Source organism: Alligator mississippiensis, chromosome 6, assembly GCF_030867095.1.
Source record: "Alligator mississippiensis isolate rAllMis1 chromosome 6, rAllMis1, whole genome shotgun sequence".
NCBI lineage: Eukaryota > Metazoa > Chordata > Crocodylia > Alligatoridae > Alligator > Alligator mississippiensis.
The window spans coordinates 27,583,312-27,606,866 of record NC_081829.1 but is presented as its reverse complement, the minus strand read 5'-3'; the positions used below and the strand labels follow the sequence as shown (position 1 = coordinate 27,606,866).

General features: G+C 41.8%; 1 protein-coding gene and 1 long non-coding RNA gene across 7 annotated transcripts in view; one reads left to right on the top strand and one right to left on the bottom strand.

The window, feature by feature from the left end:
• Nucleotides 1–23,555, bottom strand: part of KAT6B (lysine acetyltransferase 6B) — a 231,578-nt gene that overhangs the window by 23,425 nt on the left and 184,598 nt on the right. The gene's annotated exons all lie outside the window — the stretch shown is intronic.
• On the top strand, nt 8,003–21,694 carry LOC132251141 (uncharacterized). The gene is made up of 3 exons (XR_009462995.1): nt 8,003–8,504; nt 10,615–10,734; nt 19,568–21,694. It is a non-coding gene; the product is annotated as an uncharacterized LOC132251141 (long non-coding RNA).

The window sequence follows — 23,555 nt, the reverse complement described above, 5'->3', positions numbered from 1 at the left end:
GCAGTCTGAAATGCCTCCAGCTTTGTTTCCAAGATGCACCTAGCCAGATGGTTCTAAGTTTGATTCTTAGAAATATTAAGAAACCAAGCTCCTATTCCCTTTGTAATGAACTTCTAAATTCACTTTAGTACCTCCTGTACAGTGATACTATTCAGCTAATGTCCCCTCTCCTGGTGAAGAAGAGAGGGATTTTAGAAAACAGGTGCTTTGACAACTAAGTTTTGTACTTTCTCTACGTTTCCTCTAGATTTCTGGGAAGGACTGCAACACTGAAGGACAAGAGCGCTATTCAGAAGGATCTTGACAAATTGGAAAGCTGGGTTGGAGCCAACATAATGAAGTCCAATGCTGACAAATACAAGGTGCTACACCTTGGGAAGAACAATCGAAAACAAATACAAAATGGGTGACACCTGGCTCGATGGTGGCACTATGGAAAAGGATCTAGGAGTCTTGGTAAATTAGACTCAATATGAGCTGATGTGGCTGCATAAACAGTGAATGCAGTTTTGGGATGCATCAATAACTACCTGAAGGGAGGGTTCAAAAGATGATGGAGCTAGACTGTTCTGGGTGGTGGCAGATGACATAACAAGGAGCAACAGTTTCAAGTTGCAGCAAGGGTAGTTTATTAGATATTAGGAAGAATTCTCTCACTAGGAGTGCAGTAAAACACTGGAATAGGTTACCCAGAAAGGTTATGGACTCTCCATCCTTGGAGGTTTTTAAGACCCGGCTAGACAAAGCCTTGGCTGGGATGATCTAGTTGGGGATGGCCTTGCTTTGAGCAGGGGGTTGGACTAGATGACCTCCTGAGGTCCCTTCCAACCCTAATTTTCTATGATTCTATAAACAGAAGCATTAGGTGCAATATGTAGGACAGTACCTCTTTACTTGGCACTACTGTTGTTGTTACAACTCAGGTTTTAGGGGTTTTTTTCTTTTGCCTTCCTCAGAAGCATTGGGGCTGGAGCCAAGGCTCAGGATTGTGACAATGCTCTTGCTGGGACTTAAACTCAGAAGTTCCTGGTGAGAGGGTCTTGCCCATCCACTCAGGCTGAAACTCATCACCATATTTGGGGTCAGGAAGGAATTTCACCCAATGGTCAGACTGATATGGGCAGTGGGAGGTTTTGGCCCTCTTCCTTGGATCTCTTATAGAGAAGTTTTTTTAACAATGTGTTTTTAACAACTCCTTATAGCAGCAGGACATTGGCCATGAGCATCCCCCCACTTTACTGGCAGTAGGTGTTATATCTTATGGTTGTGTCATGGTTGACTATGTAGTTTTACTAACAGGTTGGACAATGGATTTGTATAGGATGGTTTGGATATGGCTGATCCTGCCTCTGGCAGGGGCTCATACTAGATAACCTCTGAAGGTCCCTTCCAGCCCTGCTTTTTCTGATTCTTCTTCCAATCAATTTATTAGAGCTCAAGACATACCTTTCACAGCCAGAGATGGACCAGGGGAGAGAACATCCCAAGTCACTGATTGCTTGAATTTGATTACTTTTCTGGGTTGCCAAAAAACACAACACCCTCACCCCTACCAACAAAGTCCCCCCAAAAACAAATGAAAGGAACCAAAAAAGTGCCTTGTGCACCCTGTTCAAGTAAAACCATAGATATCCACTGCTGGCTGAAAGCACATGACCTACATACTTACAGACATTTTATCATTCTCTCCCCTGGTAAATCTCTGGCTATCCTGTGACCAAATGGAATTTACTTCATCCAGCCTCAGAGCCATAGCTGCCAAATGTTCTAGTGGTACCGATAACCTATCTCTGTGGGAAGCTTCTTCAGAGTCCTACTAGCTAGGAAAACTTTAGTAGCAGGTTGCTAGGACAAAACTGCTCTGATTAAATTTACCTTACGAGAAGTAGCTCCTCCTACTCTAAAGTTCAATTGTTTATTCTATTTACTTACTGGGTAAGTTTTTTTTCTCAAATTTAAAGCAAAAATATGTAGCAAACACTGTGTTAAAACCAAGACCCCCAAAGTGAACTATAATCTATTTAAAAAAATAAAAAGCCACAACAAAAAACAACAACTTCCCCATGCACTTCAAATTATGCCAACCACTATGGCTAGTTGAAGAAGCCTATTACAATAGAGTAATTGAATAACACTCAGTGGCTTCTTATAAGGTATTTTATGGATTATAAAATCCACTTGTGGATCTGGAGCAGGGATTCCTACAATTACAATACAGTCCCAAAGCTGTAGCCACTCAAATCAACGAAGCCAGACTCAGACCTTGCTCTAAACTGCTACAATACCAACCGCAGGAGAAGGACAACAGAATCCCTCTGGTTGTTACCTACAGCCCCCAGTTTCTCAGACATCATTAATGAACTCCAACCCTTTGTGGAAAAGGATGACTATCTCAAGGTAGCCATTGGGGGGGTGGGGGGTGGGGAGGCAAACCTGTTCTGGCTTACAGACAGCACCCCCAACCCCAAAGTGGCATCTCTCAAGCAACAGTCTGCCTAACTCCTGCTCCCACCAAGGCCTTGCAATAGACAAATGCCAGCTATGCTCTCTCATCGATACAGTCCATATCATCAGTGAACTAAACAACACAGACTACAACATCAGAGACTCATTCACTTGAAGCTTCATCAACATCATGAGTCAACGCTTGCTTGCAGTGCCCCTCTGCTGCCTACATTGGACAGATGGGGCAATCCCTACGTGCAAGAATCAGTTCCAGTAAGACACACAAGCCTGTGGCAGAACACTGTAACCTCCCCGGACGTTCCATTGCTGACCTTAGTGTAGCTGTACTTAGAAAGCAAAAGTTTAAAAACAACTTTTGTTGGTAGCTTCTGTGACCCTTTTGTCCCTATGAGTTTATTGCTTGTCCACCTCTCTCACACTGCTCCCCCTTCCTGTCTTTTGTATTCAAATCATTCTCTCCATTTTATACACAGCTCTGGGCATGTCCTTTCACAACATCTGATGAAGTGAGCTTGCATTCACAAAACCTTATAGTATCTCTCTCTCTCTCACTTACTTTGTGTACAAGATGCAAAGCTATTTTGCCCTCTTATAATAACATCATAATTGGGCCAAATAAATGTGAGATATCCAGAGAGATCTCTTTATACAAAGGAGAACGACAGAAGGCTTTTCTCAAAATGTGAAGAAGGCTTTTGAAAACATTCAAAAGGGCACCCATTAGATGTTTGGGGTAGAATCTGCTCTTATTAAATGTTACTTTATTTATACATACCCTGCCCTATCCTAAAGGCTCAGAATGGCTTGACAATATGAATCTTGCATCTATACAAAATACATATACAGAAAGGGTAGCTCCTAAATTTCTTATTGCTCACTACTTTCACAGGTTTGAAAAAAAACTAACACCTCTACTGATTCCCTGGATAGCTGACTTGACTCTGCCAATATTACCCGTGCTGGAGAGAATCACAGAGCTGTTCTATTACCCAAAGGAAACGGCAGTAACATTTTCAAAGTCGAAAGCTGTATATATTATGCAGCCAACAAGAATACATAAGTAAGGGCCTTCCCTCCTATGAGTATGATTTATAATTTTCTTGTACCTATTCTTTTACTCCATTCATCATAGTTTCCACGAGACACTTCTGAGTTGACCCCCTCCTAGTTCTAGATTATTATAAAGATTCACTTTAACCGAACCAGCCCTAGGTAGATGCTCCTTTCTTACTTACCAGTGCTTCTTCACCGTTCCCCCAATAAGCTGCCTGATCACTGTCATGCTATCATTTCCCCATCAAATGGAACTCCTTTTTTCATACTTTTGTATGAAAGCAATAAAGTGAACTTCATAAGACACACTTGCACTCTCTCTGACTCTTTCTGAAGCACCAGGAAAAAAGACTTCAGAGAATAAGATTCTTGTAAATTTATTCTTTGAACAGAGAAAGAACAGAAAAGCATAATGTTCAGGATGCTCTCTCACTGCATCCAAATAAGCTCCCAATTAGTTTAAAAACCCTAGTAAAAGTAAGTCAGGATTGCAACAATATTTAAAAGTTAAAACAGATTTAAATAAATTTGGGTGATCCTGGAAATAGTTACATAAAAGTTAAGGAAGAGCCCTATCTGGATGTATTAACCATGGCTTCTATAATTCTTTTACATCCAGTCTAATACTGTAATTTTAACACGGCATGATTCTGACAGTTAAAAAAACCTCAACCTCCCCCCCCCCCCCCCCAAAAAAAAAACACCCAACCCAAAACAAAACAACCCATTCAATCCTGACAAAAGCATGTTTTAATTGTTTCCAGACTACCAGACAGTCCTCAAGATGTGGCATCATTCAGTTCTATCTGCACAGAACTATTATCTCCCAAAAGGCAGCTATGGTTTAAGCTTTGTCAGGACCCTAGAGTGTTGAAAATCAGATCCCTTTAAAATGGTGGGTTTTTTTAGTGCTGATTCACCTTTACCAGTGGTAACAATACCATTGATGTAAAAGGGCTTAAGACAGCTGTCAGTATCATATCATCTAATTCTTCTCAGAACATATCTATAGAACATAGTAGTTAATGCCAGCCTGGAAATGGTACTTATCTACACTGGTTCTCCTATTCGTAGCACTGATTCAGTGAAAGTAATAGAGGAATATTTTAGCACAAGTAACCTGATATAGATAGCCGAGTTGTAGAACTTGTGAAAATCTAAAGCAATTAAGAGTGTATGTTGACCCAAGCTAAGACTGAATGCCTCTGGCATATCCTGATGTTTCAAATGAATTTATTTCATTAGCAGCTCATGCTGTTACACACTGAATAAAAGTGGCTACAAAAGCCAAATCTTCCTTAAACTGTGTCATTACATGCTAAGAACTGCATTTTAAAAGATACTGTTTACATAACAAAATACTGCACTTTAGTGATGTTTAGTCTAAGCATGAATGAAAGAGCTAATGGGAATATTATACTGTTTATTTTTTTATTTTGCCAACTTTAGAGTAAAAGACATTCACATTTCTACAGTCTGTGCAATATGTCAGTCTTCTTAAACAGCAACCTTCTCAGTCAGAGCATTAAAGGCCCACAAGAAGACACTAGACTTAAATTTTGCTACCTTTTACAGTTGATCTTTTCTTGGACACTCCACCTTTATGACTGGACATCATCTCTTGAATATGCTATAATTGGAAGTTACACACTGGGGAGGTTAAACAACAGTAGACATTTCCTGTTAACATCTTGCAGAATCTTACAGAAGAGGTTTTCGTGTAACAAACTGGTTTCATACATAATTCTGCCGGCCTCTATCTTTATTACATATAGTAACAGCTGTTTAAACAAAATTGACGAACAGACAAAATCTCAAGTGTATTTAGACTGTTGGCTAAATACAGTGTGATCACTCAGTCCAGAGTGATTACTGTGTAAAGGGGAACATTTGGACCTCAATTTGGAATGCAATTAGCCAATTTATACAGCTGGCTGGTATGCAATTAATTAGTGCAACAATACACGCAATTCAATATTAGGACTATACCATCCATATGCACCTAAACTCATTGTGTAGGTAAACAATAAGCACTTAAAATCACTGTACTTAGTCTAGCTGCTGTTGAAGTCACGAATCACAGTTCCATTGCCAACAGGAATCTGTTTGGGAAATAAGATCTATTCAGACAGCAGGCTAGGAAAATGTGGCTGAGAGACAACTATGAAACTTTGAGAGAGACAGTGAACCACCACACAAAGACCCATAAAAGTTGGTCTCTAAAAATATGATACAATTAAAACTAACTCTGAATTTGTAAAACTCAATTCTGTTCCAGAGGCTATACTTTATCCTTCACTTCTACTTGGTTTGCTGCAGGTGTCTTAACTTTGGCAGTTGTGCAACAAAGAAACTCTAGAAATCCAAGTCCTGACGTCATGATAATATGGCTAAAGTTTATCATATTTACCATTATTTTGCACTTGAAAGAAAAGAGAATTTTTTCTCATATTTCTGCTTATTACATACATATACTTAAGTACACATACCCTTATGTCCAACAGCATCATAGGCAAGTCCTGAAATCATCTGAATGAGTAAAATAAAAAATAACCTGCAGCTGCCTACACACACAGATCTCTCAAACCTGTGACATCCAAAATTAAAATATAGACATCCCACTTGGAGAACAGCAATTCAACTTGAGCAAGACTCATTTAACATCCAAGATGCCTGGATGCAAGAGTGGTTCAATTCACCCCTTAATATAGAAATTATTATTACAAATCCCACCATTAGACCAGCTGGCTTTGATTTCCCTAGATATCTTCGGTCTTCTCTAAACTGAATCAGGACAGGATGTGGCAGATGTGGATTTCCGTTTCATTGATGAGGTTAGGCTAGCTCACCAAACTGACTGTGGCGCCCCTTTTCAAACTTTGAACCACATCACCTCTAAATGCCTTCTTCATGCTTTTAATGGTAGTCTCCTCGACTTGCACAATACTACACCAGAGGCAATCAGCTAGCTGCAAAATTTGGACATAAAATTGTGAATGTGTGTTTCCTTGCTTTGTATTCATTGTATCATAATACACTAAAAAAAAATCTGAATGACAAAAACAACAACAGTATTATAAAGACAACAACCTGATCAAATTACTTATGAAAGCTTTACAAATGAAAGATGCCAAAACACTGCTGAAAACCCCAACTGGACAAAAGAGTTGCAACAAAACTAAATTGCTGCTGAAACAGAAACAGACAGAGCCATCCTCAGGCACAGAATGAAACCTTTCTGGGACTAGCCTCTGTCTGAGAGTTTGCCTTTATGTAATCTGCACAGCACAATTCTTGTTCTCTTTTCAGCATCAGATTTTGTTTTAAACTTGTGCTACAGTAATTGAAGGCATCGGTTAGAATCCATCTAATACAAAGGATAAAATGTCAAGCGACCTGTTTGCCCCAGCATGTGTTGAACTCTTATACACCTCTACAAAGATCTACCTGCACAAATGAATGACTAGCCTCAGAACCATTCAGATGTAACAGGTTTTTATTAAACTGTGTTTTATTCACAACACAACCAAGTAAAAACTGGAGATTTTTCATGCAATGTACATTATCAAACAAGAGGTTAGAAAGGATAGCTAGCACCAGCACCATACTTTATGTGAGACAACGACCTTAACAGAAAGAGAAGATTTTTCAAAGCACTGTAAATGACACCTAAGGACAGCTTCCATTGTTGCACAATAACAAATATTTAGTTTTAAAAAGAAATGCATAGTGGTAGGTTGCCGATTCAAAAAAATAATTAGAAAACCAAACAGTGAAAATGTATCTGGGCAGTATCCTATGTTTGTGTTTCATCTCAGACATTCAAACTCCAAGTATGACACACTGAGCAAAGAAAATATTAAACCTGACACCCCACGCTGAAAAAACCAGAAAGACCACATTTTCTTTCTTAAAATAACCTCAGTCCACCTTCCCTGTATAACGCATATTACCATTTTATTTTTCATAAATATTTCCATCACATTTATAGCATTATCCTGCTTGTAAGTGCATTCACAACTCCCATTTATGTCAATGGGGTTAAAATCAAAGATAGAGGATCTTAAATAGATATTAGTATCCACTTTGAAGCTGCCTCAAGAATGCTTTCAAAAGACTCAGTGCCAGGATCCTCATAAACACTGCTACTCAGAGAATGAAAGGTTGGCTGTAACATGAGATTCTTAGGTAAGTGAACAACCTGCTACATTTTCTTTTCCTCTTTGTTTGGAAAGGAAAAGGCTTTCTTTACAGTGAACAGGGGCAAGTCAAAGATTCACTCATTATTGTTACGAGGAAGAATGCCAGCTCTCGTTCCTCTCTACAATAAGTAAACTCAGCCTAGTGGGCTGATACCTTCAATTCCTTTATAGAAAGTTCCATAGAAGAGGTTTGGGCTAAACAAATTCCCTTCACTGAGGAAAAGAGGATAATGAAGAACCCATTAAAGACAAAACAACTAAAAACTCCTTTTGAAAACATTAATTGGCTAGCATTGGCTTCACTTGTGCCAATTGCCAATAAATTCTTAACCAAGTTTTTAGTGTAAACAAAGTAGACTAATTAGAGTTGAAGTGAAAGTATGTAAGTGTTAGAAGAGGAATCATAGTACCTTTAAAATTGGTACAGGGTGAAAACCATTCTGTCTGCTGGCCAGAAGCCTGAATTTTGTCAATAAATCAAGTAGTTCAAATATATCATTAAATGAGGCTTGATTATTTCCCCAGCTTTTATGAGCAGCTGTTCTTATTTTAAAAATATAATCATGACTTTAATGTTTATGCAATTTTAAGAGCTGGATGAACATCATTTAGAACTGCAGTTACATTCTGCTGCTCCTATGACGTCCAGAGTGCAGTCACATTTATGACAAAAATTAATCAGATCTGCTGACTTGAAGATAATGGACATGGTATAACATTTTCAACCTTGGACCATTGAAGGAAACAGAGGTTACTTATTTGATTAAAAGGCAAAGTTTCCAGGTAAGCTCTTTATATTTAAGATCAATTGAAACATCTTTCCAAGACAGAAAAATCAGCTCTAGCAGTACTTAATGCACATGGACAGAAACAAGGTGTTAGTTCTGGCAGTTCTGAACTGAAAAAAAAAAAATCACAAGTCCCATCTGGGAAGGGAGAAGGGGGCAAATAAGCTTAATGTATTGTAACACTTGGGTAGCCAGCCTCAAAAATATTATAATCTAATATTATAAAAGCCTTAGTCTGTCTGTCCGTAATGCTTTATTCGCACTCTGATTGAAAACAACCAATCAGAGCGCGAGCATTCAGACGAGCTGGCAGCTGTGCTGCCATGATGATGGCAGCAGAGCTGGCCTCACCCCCCATGGCCTGAGTCCCAGATAAGGACCAAGAATAAAGCAAAAAGAGGAAAGGCAGAACTACATCATTGAGAAAGCTCATTGTGGTACCCAGATAATTGGCAGATACTGCAATAAAAAAAAAAAAAGAAAAGCTGCATGGGATTTTGCCACTGTCAGAGAGAGCAAGATGAATCAAGGGATGCAGTACACTATGTAGGGGTTAGTCTCAAAGTGTGGTAACCTGTTAAAACAACTAATGTTCAAAGTCAACAGAAAGGACAAGATTTCCCTATGTACTAACAAGGTCAATCTGCCTGATGAAATGATGATATTGGGGGTATAGTAAAGTAGCAAAAGAGGAAATGTATTTTCCAAGGGTCTCTTCCCCTCCAACTTCAGTATACTGCTAACCCAGAGGGAGGAGTGGAAATTATCAGACATATTTATGTGTTTATTTTTCCTTTCCTTTCTTTTCCTTTTTGTTTGGACCCTACTTAGAAAAAAAGAGTAGAGAAATTAGGATTTAATCTAAAGTTCCTAAGGACTCTGCTGAACAGATCATGCAAACTTTTATTTCCAAACTAGGCAAGTCCAGTTTCCTTACTCTCCTTACTGGCAAAAGAGGGACCAGTTTCCAGTTCTGTTTGGATTATGACAACTTCTTCTTATAAAATTTATGTAAGCATACAATGGTCCCAGTATGGTTTTGCTTTTCAATCCAGCTTGCAGTGGGGGGAATGGTGCCTGCATATTATAGCCTAAAGATAATGGAAAAAGCTAGAAGCAGAACAAGTATGAGGACATTGGGGCCTGGTACCAACACCAAGCAAGTAAGGGAGTTGCTTGCTTGCATTTTTATTTTAGTTGAGAAGAAGGGAGGAGAAAAAAAAGGGAGGAAAGAAAGCAGGTAAATGGCTCGAAGGCCTTTTAACATGTGTATGAGGGAGGAATAGACCTAAAGTGAGCGTGTGATCAAACAAGAGTGTGTGAGGAAACAGATGTTGGTAAATGATAGGAAGAACCTGTGGGAGAATACCATGAGTAAATAAGGCACAAAAGAGTAAGTAAGCAGAGAGGAAAGGATGAAGGAATGAGAAGGAAAGAAAAACCATGGAATGGAAAGAGGGAATGCATGAAGACAATTCAACTGAATTTAAGGGACAGACTTGAAAAAGGATGGATGAATGAGGATAAGATTGCAAAACAGTGGTGGTATGCAAAATTAAGCTAATTTAGGTGTTACATCTACTTACAGTCAGGCTGCCATGTGGGCATGAGCAGCTACAAAGGGGCAATGCCAGATAGCAACCATTCCTTGGGTCCCTCTGTAATTCTGACTGAAGACAATGTCCAGTATTAAGAGTCTCAACACACATTTTCAGGAGATTTTTTTACATAACAGTACCTGTCTGTACAATACATTTGTGATTTAGGGTTGAATAAACTGTGGAAAATATTTAAACATTTTAAAACAGGTGAATTGAATTGAAGAAGTCCATGTTGAGGTTTCCTAGTAGGAACTGGAGAAAAGAATATGAGAACTAAAAAAGGAAGTAAACACAAAACATCTTAATGCCAGTTTTTCAGATCTTAAATCTTCTGTTAGCTCCTAAAAGAGGCAGGCTTATGGGATTTATGTGGAATTCACATCATTCCCGGTTCTTTAGGGCATTTCAGGAGTGATGAAGACTGCAGGAGGGATTCCAAGTTTTTGTTCTGTTTTGTTTTGTTTTGTTTGTCTTTATATTATTTGAAGCAATCTTATGCCTCAGGTAACTGATAATATCTACAAACAGCCTGCTAAGGAAGTCGTGAAGTTATTTTGGCAAAGACCCTCTTACTGCAACATCTACAGACACTGAAATTAATAGAAAGTGACACACCTACCATGGGTAAGTAAGTGCCTGCTATTTTCATTAACTCACTGACAATATAGTTAGACTGTGGCTGACATAAGTGAATATGCTAATCAATGAAGACGTGATTTTTTATTCAAATCTATGAAGCTTTTGGGTCAATCCCTCTCGTTCAGTTTTCTAGATAGAGAGCTTGCCTACTCACTCAGTATACTGTAAAGTCAACGTTGCCCATCAGATGCCCTGTCTTCATTGTTAGTATGCATTTAGCCCTGCTCTTGGTTGCTCTCAGTGTCAGTAAATTGCAACTGAAAGAGATGCTCTTGGGTTAGAACAGTCTTGGCCCTGACATCTGAAGTGACAAGCCTGATTTCTTTCACTGTTATGATAAATACACAATGTCTTGAAGCTGCACAAAAATGATGCCAAGAAATCCCCAGAGGCTGATTTTCTTGGAATAATCATAAATCAACAAAAAAAAAACAGTTTAAAAAAATTGATCTTTAGAAGAAATCACTCTTTCACCTAAATCTCAACTTGACAGAATGCCTGTTATTGGTTATTTAGAGAGGCCAAACTCTTGCCTCCAGGTCATCAACATCATCAATTTTCATAAAAGAACATCAAATCAAAACAGGCATTCAGTGCTGCTAGGTTCCCACAAACTCACAGCCCGTCGTCCCCTGCAGTCATCTCCCACATCAAGAGAGACAAATAATTCAACCACCCATTTGGAAGTTATAGGCTTTCAATCATCTTCACAGTAAGGTGACCAGCATATAGCTAATAAAATTCTCTAAAAGAATATGCAAACAAGTTTGGTGGAAGTCACTGAAAAAATAAATGGAAAATGTCCTCAGCATGGCCAGCCTAAAACAATCTTGAAATACAAACCAGAAAAATTATCTGATTATTTATTCTAGTCCAGGAATCATACGCATTTGTTCTGAGTTAGATTCCTGTTCATGCATCACAACAGAGGCAGAGCAGGTTTATAAGTAACTTTTTCAGCAACTGTCCACTCACAGAAAAAAACGTACCCATGCTGTTTTCTAATCTTTGCTTTGCAGAACAGGAAAGCATCTATATCAGATGGCAAAAATTTCCTGCTCAACACTCTTCTTCACAGAAAGCTCAGTTCTGCATCTGCACAGAAAGCTTTTCAATATGCCAAGGGATGGATCAAAATGAAAAGCACATAAATACATAAATACAGCCACACCACCCATGTCCAAATACATTAAAACTTTGCAGCTCTCGGGCCTCACTCTAAATATCAATTTGGTATTAAAAGTCACTACTTCCTTGCAGTCCTACAAGTCTGTCATAGCTTGACCTCAGAGAAGCTTGCACATCTTTTGCACTCTCTTTAGGAACATAGTAAATAGCAGAGTCCACTTTAATTACTGTATTTCTGCAGCTGCCTTGGTTTCCAGCCATAAAAATGGATGCACCTTTATTCAGTTGTGAACTTTTACCTGTTGTGTCCAACTGCATTTTATCAGTGCTACATTCAAGCAACAATTACAAAATTTCTCCTCAACACAACTTGTCTTTATATAGTCCAAATTATAGCAAGGATCTTCACAGTAAACCAGAAACCCAAAGACCCAAGACTGGAAATTTGGTTCTCTACTAGGTCTCCAACCATAAACTAAAGGAAAAGCCCATTAACTAGAGACATATCTTATGCTATTTCTAAGTTACAGCCAGCCAGAGTGTCCATTCTTGTTCCTATTGAAGTTCATGGCAAAAAGAAGAACTTCTCATTGACATCAATGGGACTGGGCCTAGAACTATTCACAAGAAATACTGTTAATAAAAACTTTCCAAAATTACAGATCACGTACAATTCCATCAAATGCTTAGGTTTTTAAAGGATGTGGATATATATGTAAAGCTGGAAAAGGCAGTGACATTTCATGTGAACCAAGGTAGAAAAAAAAGTCTAAGTTTCAAACGAAGGCATCTGCCACTTTCTGTCTGGTTGTGCTTTGGAAAGACTGAAATTTCATTTGAATATTTTTCTTCAAACTTTGCAAATACGAGTGCTTGCTTTAGTTTTCAAAGCAAACTTGTCAATTTCCAAGTCAAAACCATATTCCAAGCTAAAATATGGAGAATCAAACAAGGTTACAATTGGCTTCTATTACCACACCCTAACTAGGAAGAGTCAGTGAGTCCCCATAATACTTCGGCATTTCAGAATCCACTGATACCGGATGCAAAAGCTTGGAGACCATTTGGCTTTTTACTTTGACGGGGTCTTTTAGCAGAGGCTATAAAAATATTTCACACTCATTAAGGGTTCATTCCTGTAACGTGCTGAGTGCTCTGGCCCCAATCTGGGAGAGCACAAGCTCACGATCAAGATTGAGGTCTGTAAGACTGCTCATGTGCTTAAAGTGCTTTGCTGGATCTTGGCCAGAATGCTCAGTACTCTGCAGGTCTGGGCCCTATTTAATTAAGCTTCCCACCATCTCCTCCTCTTGGAGACAGGCTGGCCTTTCTAAAACAGACAAATAGAAGAGCAGAAAAAACTATTTTTTTCCTCTCAAAGATCAGAGTGCACTGAAGGATACATGGGCGGAAGTATTGAAGGCCAAGAGTGTATTACTGCAGATTAAGAAGTCCAACTCCTCATCTCCTGCTCCAGCCACTTCCTTCTAGATGATCACATGGCCAAATGAATACAGCACTGGATGAAAACTAAAGGTTCTATTTCGGACTCTACCACTGACCTCCAGAGTAACCATAAGCAAGTAATTTTACCTCTGTGACTACAATCCCCTAACAGCAAAACAAGTATAATGATAACTTTTTTGTCAAGCAGAATAATAGGATAGATGTTACAACAGTAATGCTTTCATGGATAGTCTATTTCCCCAGTTGCTCCCACAGGAAAGTTTTTGTTCATGCCTGCATCCCCAGAAACTGTTTCATAAGATGTGCTGCTGTTGACCTCCTTTTGCTATGCACACATGAATGGGTAAGCCTTCATAAAATTTCATAGACACTAGGGCTGGATGGGACCTTGCAAGATCACTGGGTCCAGTCCCCTGCCCAAAAGGGGTCAAATGATCCCAGCAAGATAGGCATCCAAATGTTTTCTGAAAGTACCCAGGGCAGGTGCTTGCACCACCTCTAGGGGAAGTCTATTCCAGGCCCTGGGGACTTGGACAGTGAAGAAGTTTTTCCTTATGTCCAGCTTAAAATGATCTTCCAGGAGTTTGTGACCATTGGGCCTTGTCTTCTCATGGGGTGCTCTGGGGAACAGTTCCTGATGCACACTCCTTACGTACTTATAGGCTGCCACCAAGTCACCCCTGAGCCTACGCTTTTTCAGGCTGAAGAGTCCCATGTCTCTCAGCCTCTCTTCATAAGGCCTGCTCTCTTGTCCTCTAAACATTCACGTAGCTCTCCTATGGACTCTCTCAAGCTATTCCACATCCTTTCTGAACTGCAGAGCCCAGAACTGGACACAGTATTCCAGCTGTGGTCTCACTAAGGCCGAGTAAAGTGGGAGGATGAACTCCTGGATCTTGCTTGAGATGCATTGGTAGATGCAAGCCACAGTTTTGTTTGCTTTGCTGGCTGCGGTGTCGTATTGGTGGCTCACGTTCATTTTGTGGTCAATCATGACCCTCAAGTCTCTTCCAGTCATGATGCTAGTGAGCGTAGCACTGCCAAGCCTATAAGTGTGTGGATTTTTTCTCCCGAGGTGGAGCACCTTGCATTTCTCAGTGTTGAATGCCATCAGGTTTTGATCCACCCACCTTGTAAGTCTGTCAAGGTCAGCCTGGATTGCCAGCCTATCCTCTAGAGTGACCACACTTCCCCATAGTTTGGTGTCATCAGCAAACTTAGCCAGTCCACTTCTGACACCAGAGTCCAGGTTGTTTATAAACACATCGAAGAGTACAGCTTCGAGAACAGAGCCCTAGAGGATGCCACTGGTCACCACATGCCATGCTGATTTGGTTCCATCAACTATCACTCTCTGGGTCTGTCCATGGAGCCAGTTCCCCAGCCACTGGAACGTGAAATTGTCAAGGCTGCAAGTCCCAAATTTTTCCACAAGGACATCATGAGGTAACAGGTCAAAGGCTTTCTTAAAGTCCAAATATATGATATCCACCTCTTCTCCTTTCTCCAGCTGATGTGTCACCTGGTCATAGAAGGAAATGAAATTGGTCAGACAAGTTCTACCCACAATGAAGTCATGTTGGCTATCTCTCAGAATGTTACCTTCTATTAACCTGTTGTTAATGGTTTCTTTGATGATTTTTTCCAAGATCTTTCCAGGGGCTGAGGTCAAGCTGATTGGCCTGTAGTTCCCTGGATCTTCCTTCCTCCCTTTTTTGAAGATGGGCACCATAGTGGCCCTCCTCCAATCTTCAGGCACCTCGCCTGAGCATCACGAGTTCTCAAATATCCTTGCCATTGGCCATGCTATGATGTCAGTCAGTTTAGCACTCTTGGGTGCATTCTGTCCAGGCCAGCTAATTTGTGGATGTCCAGCCTCTCAAGGCGCTCCCTCACAAGATCAACACCAATGATGGGCGCATGTTCTCCCTGCCCCTGGTGATCCTGCATCTTGTCAGACAGATTGATCCCATTGGGCTGATGGAAGACTGATGCAAAGTAGTCATTAAGAAGATTGGCTTTTTCCTGGGTGTCAGTCATTAGCTGCCCCACTTGGTTTAATAAGGGTCTAATGTTAGTCTTGTTTTTTTTCTGAATTCCCACATATCTGAAGAAGGACTTTTCAATGTCCTTGATTCGTGTGGCTAGTTTGAGTTCGGTTTCAGCCTTGGCTTTCCTAGTTCATTCCCTACAGGTGTGGGCCAGTGCTGAATACTCCTCCTTAGTGGTGTTTCCCATCTTCCATCCCTTATATAAGCTTCTTTTTTTAGGTGCAGGAGGTCCATGAGTTCCTTTCTGAGCCAAAGGGGTCGCCCAGCCCTTTTGCTATTTTTTTTTGAGGGCTGGAACGGACTTCCCTTATGCTTCAAGGATTGCATCCTTGAGGAGCGACTACTCATCACAGACTCCCCTCCCTGTCAGATTATAGATTCATAGATGTTAGGGTCGGAAGGGACCTCAATAGATCATCAAGTCCGACCCCCTGCATAGGCAGGAAAGAGTGCTGGGTCTAGATGACCCCAGCTAGATGCCTATCTAACCTCCTTTTGAAGACCCCCAGGGTAGGGGAGAGCACCACCTCCCTTGGGAGCCCATTCCAGACCTTGGTCACGCTAACTGTGAAGAAGTTCTTCCTAATGTCCAGTCTAAATCTGATCTCTGCTGGCTTGTGGCCATTATTTCTTGTAACCCCTGGGGGCGCCTTGGTGAATAAAACCTCACCAATTCCCTTCTGTGCCCCCGTGATGAACTTATAGGCAGCCACAAGGTCGCCTCTCAACTTTCTCTTGCGGAGGCTGAAGAGGTCCAGGAGCCCCAGTCTCTCCTCATAGGGCTTGGTCTGCAAGCCCTTAACCATACAAGTGGCCCTTCTCTGGACCCTCTCCAGGTTATCCGCGCCCCTCTTGAAGTGCGGTGCCCAGAATTGCACGCAGTACTCCAACTGCGGTCTGACCAGCACCCGATAGAGGGGAAGTATCACCTCTTATTATGGCTTCTCAGGGCCTCAACAACTAGCCTCTTGAGCTTATGAAAGTTGGCTTTCCTAAAGTCAAGGACTTCCACATTGCTGACTGACTTGCCAGCTTTGTGGTGAATAAAGAAAGTGACCAACTCGTTGTCACCGTCTCCCAGCTTCCCTTCGACTCTCAGGTTGCTCACTAGATCACCCCTTTGGCCAGCACCAAATCCAGCGGCGCCTTGTTCCTTGTCTGTCCATAGACTTCTTGAGACAAAAAGAGCTCATCAATGCTTGTGAGGAAGCACTGCGACCGATCGGATTTGACTGAGTGCTCTTCCCACAAGATGTCCGGGTAGTTGAAGTTGCCCATGACAACCATGCACCGAGAGTATGCAACCTCAGCCAGTTCGCTGGTGAATTTGTGGCCAAATTCTTGCAGACTAGGTCTGTAGTAAACTCCCCCTGTTATATTCCCTTCACCATATTCTCCCCTTAATTTTACCCAGAGGGTCTCAAGTCACCTTCCTTGGTTGCCAATCTCCACCTGTAGGGAAATGTGTTGCTCTTTCACACAGAGAGCTACACCCCCGCTCTTTCTTGTAACACAATCTCTCCTGTACAGGGTATAGCCATCTATACCTGTGGTCCAGTCATAGGTGGAGTCCCACAGGCCTCCATTATCCCTACGAGATCGTAGTCATTTCTGTTGAGCAGAAGGGGCAGCTCCTCCTGTTTGTTGCCCAGGCTCCTGGCACTTGTGTATTGGCAGGCTTACTTGCCTTTGGAGGTCCTAGGCTTCCCTGCACTCCTAGAAGAGCCTCATGCCTGGGGTGGGGTAGGAGTGTGTTCCCGTTTACAGCCTGACCTACTGATTTGATGGCTGATGCGTGGTAGGCTTCAGAGGTGAAGTTTGAGGCAAACATGGACAAAATCATCCCAAAGCACCTGTACACAAGTAAGCAGGCTGCGCTCAGGTGCCATGAATGAGAGCATGGGTGAGCCTGGTCATGAAATGTGTTAATAGCAGTGGCAGCTGGTACCCCAAAATCCTTTCCAGTGCTGACCCTTCCATGCCACATGATATGGAGGGATGTTTGTAGATGGGCATCCAGAAGCTTCAGTTTCCTTCAGCCATGAAGAAAATCCCAAGATTAACCTTGAAACTTCTTTTTGGGTGAATCACTTGCAAGTGTAAGGGCAGCAGCTTGGGTGTGTCCCCTACTAATCTCCTCAACATACTATATGCCAGCCATCACCAGACAGTGACAATGCATTTGACTTCCTGCCACCAAGTATACAATTCATGGCAAGTCCTCAGCCACGTAAACAAGCAACTGCAAATCTTGCTGCAGCAGGAAAAAACCTAAAGAATTGAGATGGACAATGCAGTTACCAAAACACTTACTGCACACCACGGGCCTGCTCTCCCGTGATGGCAAGTGCCCAACAAAAAATTAGGCTATCCAAGTAATTACTTTGCATGCCTACCTTCCTCAAGGACCATCTCCAGTTCCGGTATAGTAAACAAAGACTCATATGAAAGGAATGTGCTACAGACCTGGAACAGCCAGCAGTGACAAGACAGCTTTAACATGAGGAAATGCTTCTCCTGGAAACCCATGTGGAATTAGCCCCAGAGCTACATGGGCAGACCATCAAACCCAAGGCTCCCCCCATCCATGGAGAACTGATAGCAGAGGTTATCTGGAAGCTAACAGTCCCCCATTACAAACATGCTGGAAGATAGAGATCACCAAGTGCTATCCATGTATGTCATGAGGCTCCCTTGCTTTAGGATGTTAAATGACTACTTTAAACGCATGGGATTTTCCTCAATTATGGTAGAGTGACAGAGAAAATGCAGAATCCCATTCCTTGCTCCAGATCAGGTTTCAGGGCTCTAGCAGGAGGCTTTTTTCTCCATTGTGCTGCAGGGTCTGGTCAAACACCATGGGAGACTGACCCATGTTAATGAAGGCTAGTCGCAATGAGTGCACAATATTGGAATTTTCAACAACTCATCTAATTTCCCTAATGAAGAAAGTTTCCCAAACACTTTGAAGCATAGGGATCAATGATATGACTGTCCTCACTGATACTCAACGATTCTGCCTACCCCACTGCTACTTTGGCTCAGGAAGCTTTATCTGGGCACCTTGATTTAAGAAAAGAACTCTCTAGCTCTGAATTAAGCACCTGCAGGAAAAGGAATGTATTCTCTGGTGGCTGAAGGCCAGATGATGTGTGCTCAGTGCTGAACTGGAAGCAAGCTGAGCAATGCCTTTTGTTTACCTGCTATACCATGCACTTCTGTGACAGCAAAGAGGAGCACCCAAGTTGGGTGATGGAGGCATCGAGGCTTCAGCCATCAGAGCCTAAATGAATTTGCAGTGACAACAGCTGGGATACTTAATTCAGAGTTCACTGAGCATCTACCCCAGGAAAGTATGTAAAAATGCCTACATGCTACTGGGGCTCCATGATGACTTCCTCAGCATTGTAATTAATTCTGGTTGCATGGAAGCCATGTGCGCTACCCAGCCCTCTCCATGCTTTTATCTTCTGGCCAGTTTAGGCCTGGGTCTACTGGCCTGTTTGGAGAGAGATGCCCTGAAGGCTCTCTGCTTACAAGGATGCCTTCTTTGTAGGCAGAAATTCTACTTTTTTCCTCAGCCTCATGAAATCTGCATAGGTTGTAGAGAACAGGAGGGAATGCTTAAATTATTTACACAGCAGATGCATTTGGTCTGCATACTCTACATGTCCTGGACTACTTATGGGAATCCCATACATCAATTGACTTCTGTATTTGCTGGGTAAAATAAATAATAAGTGTTCTGTGATATAGGGGAAACTCAGAGCCACAGAGAACAAAGCTCCCTTTTCTTATGGCCAGTCTGGGCCCCTAGAGGGTAGAACAACATGGCTTCAAGACAACACGGTGTAGTCAAAGGGTCAAAGGAGATTGACTCTGTTCTCCCCATCAGCAACATAGGAGCTGTGACGAAGGGTCCCACCAACTGTGTACCGGTGTTCCCAGCATTATGTGTTCTTAAGCAAATCCCCAAAAGCAAATTTCTTCCCAGCCACTAGTAATGTAGGCAAGCACCAGGCCCTCCTCATAGACTCTGGCAATGCTTACAGAATATGTACATCCAGACTGACAGATCCAATTCCAGATCCAGACTACATCTGCCACTCGGTTTACTCCCTTAATCAGGTCCAGAGGCTCTATGGGTAATATGATGGTCTTCTTGTTCACAGGCAGACTCTCCCATACAAGGTCCTTCAACTGATTCAAGCTTCTCCCTGTGTCACTCCCCATCACCTCCGCACAGCAGTCCTAGTTGCACTCCCTTCAGAAATCTGGAGCCCTGGTTCACATGACAGAGAAATGAATCTTTTTGTTGCTCCACTTCTTCCAGGACTTTGAGTTACCCAGACTTTCCACAGCAACCACTGCCTATGCCATTATTTCATGCTGTTTCCACAGTTCCAAAGATAAAGCCTCGACCTATCCACAATGACACAGGTGTCAACTCCAAGACTGCTTTGTAATCTTGGCATAGCTTGTTGATGGCCAGTTTTCTTCTAGCCTAATTCCCACAACCCAGTATAGGTAGCCACATTAGAGAAGAGAAGAGAAAAGCTGCTAAAGTATTTGCAGGACCAGGCAGCAGATTATGGTGTGCAGGAATTAATTGTGGGTCAAAGCCCTGGCTTCTGTACTGAACCACTAATGAGTAATCTGCTTTCCTTTGATGTGGAGGAGCCCTCACTTCACCTTTCTATTTATCCTGGTTGAGCAGAGGTCCCTTGTGCTCCATGCACTGGAATGCACATTGCTCAACAAATGATACAAATATGTGGGTGGACTGTGTGAGGGGACATTGATAGACCCTGTTAAGTTATCTTAGTGATGACTTCTGGGCTTCCATAATCTTGGAGGACAAGTCTTTGCAATATCTAACAAGCAAGCACCCTTTTGTAAATGTTAAAGGCAACCCCAACTAGCCTTACAAACTCTCTTGCCCTGCTACTGCATGTATGATGGTGCCTTTAGAGGTCCTGCAGGAATGGTAGATGGTAGGGCTACCAGTCCAGGAACCAGGAACAAATCAGCCATCCTCAGCATTGCTAAAACATTTCCTGTATTCTTAACACTTCAACGGATTTCCTAAACAGACACAGTCCAGGTCTAATGGACTCTGAATGCTTATCAGTAATGGAATTACCCATTTTAGTGTTAACTTAAAACATTTTGGTTGAACTTGTGCATGGGAGGGATCAGTACAAGCTGGCCATACACTGAAATGGTCTGTCTGTGGTATTTACTGTTGTGGACAAAAGTGATATTTCTTGGTCTTTGGAATATACTTGTAACTCTTGACACACATTGCTAAAATGTACAGCTCTCTGTGGCCTTCTGTGTTTGGTAACCAGAGGACTTGGAGGGAGCACATGAAGCCAGGTGGTGTTAGGTAACTAGAGGGGCAGTAAATGCAGGTGCAAGGCTGCTGAGGCTCAAGATGTCCAAGGACTGAGGAGAGTGGGTTGCACCGTGGGGGAGGGAAGGGAGAAGAGGGAAGTCACTATATGTGCATACAGGGCATATAATTTGAAATGCCAAAGCTGGGGGAGTTTTAGGGGGGAGCATTTGGTTACATCCACCCATGATGGCAGCCCCAAGCACAGCAACATTAACATTGTATGATTGTGTGCTGATGTTCAAACAGCTAATCCAGAAAACACATACACTTACCTTTGTCAATCACAGGCTTTGTGCTGAACAGAACAATGTTGGGGATGGCAGGTCGGTGGATTGCGGGCAGAACTAGCTCCATATCCAGTTCAGCATTCTCTGGCAAATGCTCAAGTTCTTGGCTGGCAAAAAAAAAAGTGTCCTGGCTCTTGAGGACCCCTTTGACCATACAGTCCTCACTGTCACTAATCAGGTTCTTGTCAAGATCTGCTATGATATAGATGCATGACAAGGCAGCAGCAGCAAGTGCAGCAGTACTGGCTGCTATGCTGTTGGTACTGACAGCAGCAGCAGCAGCAATTTGTGTGTGCCCCGCAAAGGCAGTGCCCTGGGCTACTTTCCCGGTCGCTACCCCTCAGTTATGCTATCCAGATATCAGCATTGCTTGACAAGCCCGAGTCCAGTTCCTCAGTTTGAAGCCAGCATCTAAACAATTAATGTCGTTGGGTGCTACACATGAAATCCTTAACTGTGAAGAGAGGACTGCAAAGCATCATACCAGTGCCTCTTTGCTGTCATCTGGGATGTTACCATATGCTTCCCATGACATTTGAAAGCCTGAGTTTCTGTTTTATCCACAGATAAATTTATTTCTGGTGGGGCAGGATTAAATTGTTTTTATGAAATGTCTCATGTGTTCATATTTTCTTTTTCATCTTTTTTTCTAATGTGGGACCTAATGAATTTACATGGATTAACAATATCCTTAGATTCAGTTGTTAAGACCTGACGATTTACTAGCACTTCTGGATAAAACAAAAAGGGAACTTGGCCAAGAAATAAAATCATCTGATTTGGGGAACTGAAACAGCCAGAAAGGTCACACAATTGGTCATTAAGTACCTACTTTCCATATGAAGCAAAATGAAACTGATAAACTGAGATGGTCTCATCAAGTTTTGTTTTTCCTCTATTAGATTTGAGCTGCTTTTCCCTATTATCTACCAATATGGCACTTTTTGTCTTGGGCAGCTTATGCTAATTGAGAGCTACACATCTCAGTAGGAAACAAACTAGGATCTGTTGCAAGCTGATAGAAAAGAAAATACATCAGCATGTTGTGCTAGCTCTTGTTTCCCTATACTCTCTTTTATAAGTGCATTAGTATTCTCCAACTATTTGGGTTGGTCTAATAAAAGATATCAAATTCACCCAAGGAACCTTGTCTGCCTTAGTATCCTTTAGGTATTTAGGATCAAACTAATATTTCTCAGTTGTGTTGAAGGTACTACTGTTTGTCATACAAACTTAGTTTGACATGTAATGGTAAAGTGATCTTTTGTAGGCATTAAAGTTTCCTATATGAAAACACGGTGCTAGTCAAAATAAAAGATATGCTAGCCCAAATGCACAGGCAAGCAGAACTAAAGGATACAGCACAAAGGCAAAAGCAAAACAATTCAAGCAGGTTGTCCCTCAGTTAAGAATGATTATCTTCTAATTAACAAAGAATAGGACAAAAAAGGAAGGAAGAGCCCAGTCAACGTAAGGCAGGATGTATCTACACGAGACGGGAAGTTTACTGCAGAGCTCCCTAATTAGCTCCACAGGTAAGTCCTGTGCGTCTACATATGCAGCCCTATTAGATCCCAGAAAACTAATTAACCCCACCGTAGGTTAGTACTTCCAAATACAAGTACTATGGTACAGTGATGTTACTTACTACACAGCACCACACTTTTAGATGCTGATGAAGCTGGCTGGGACGTGAGGGTGCTTCAGTGCAAGGGCTGGTTGCCAGCTTGCCCTGCACTTGAGCACTGTCGTGCCCCAGCCAGCCCCTCCACAGAACATTGAGCTGGGATGGAGGAGTTCTGGGCTGGTAGGCTGACGCCCTCCACTCCCCTGCCAGCTGGTGCTACTCCGTCCCAGCTCAATGCGCTGTGGTCCCAAGTGCACGTGTAAATGCAGTGCCCAGAAGCAATTAATTCCAGTGCAATAAGCACCAGAGTTTATTGCTGTGCATTAATTTCATGAGTAGACCCGCCACAGTCAGAAAAGAAAAAAAAACAGACTATTGTATATAAACGGACCTGTATAGTGCCCTCAGGAAAAATCATACTGGGCTAAGGCAAACATCACCTATGCCACAGAACTGCATTTTTACAGCAATTCATCTGAACCACCAGAACATAACAGGTGTTCCCACTCAACCTGTCCTGGTACACCTGTTCACTATATCCTCACATATCTCTTTCTGCAATTGTTGCAGTATCGGTTCATTGTGGGTATTCAGCACACAGTAAACCTCTGGGACCTGTGCTGGGAACTATTTTTAAGCCATTAAATAGCACAAATTTTGCATTAATAAATGTTCATCAGCACTGTCTGTTCATTATATCTGGAAATAAGGGAAATTTGAAGATTATAGGCACTCTAACAAAATCAGAAATGAAACGATGGACAAGAATAACAGAAGCTGAAGTAGCTCAAAAGAAGAAAGAAAATAGGAAGGAACTATGACAAAATATGCAAAGAAACTGATGAAGG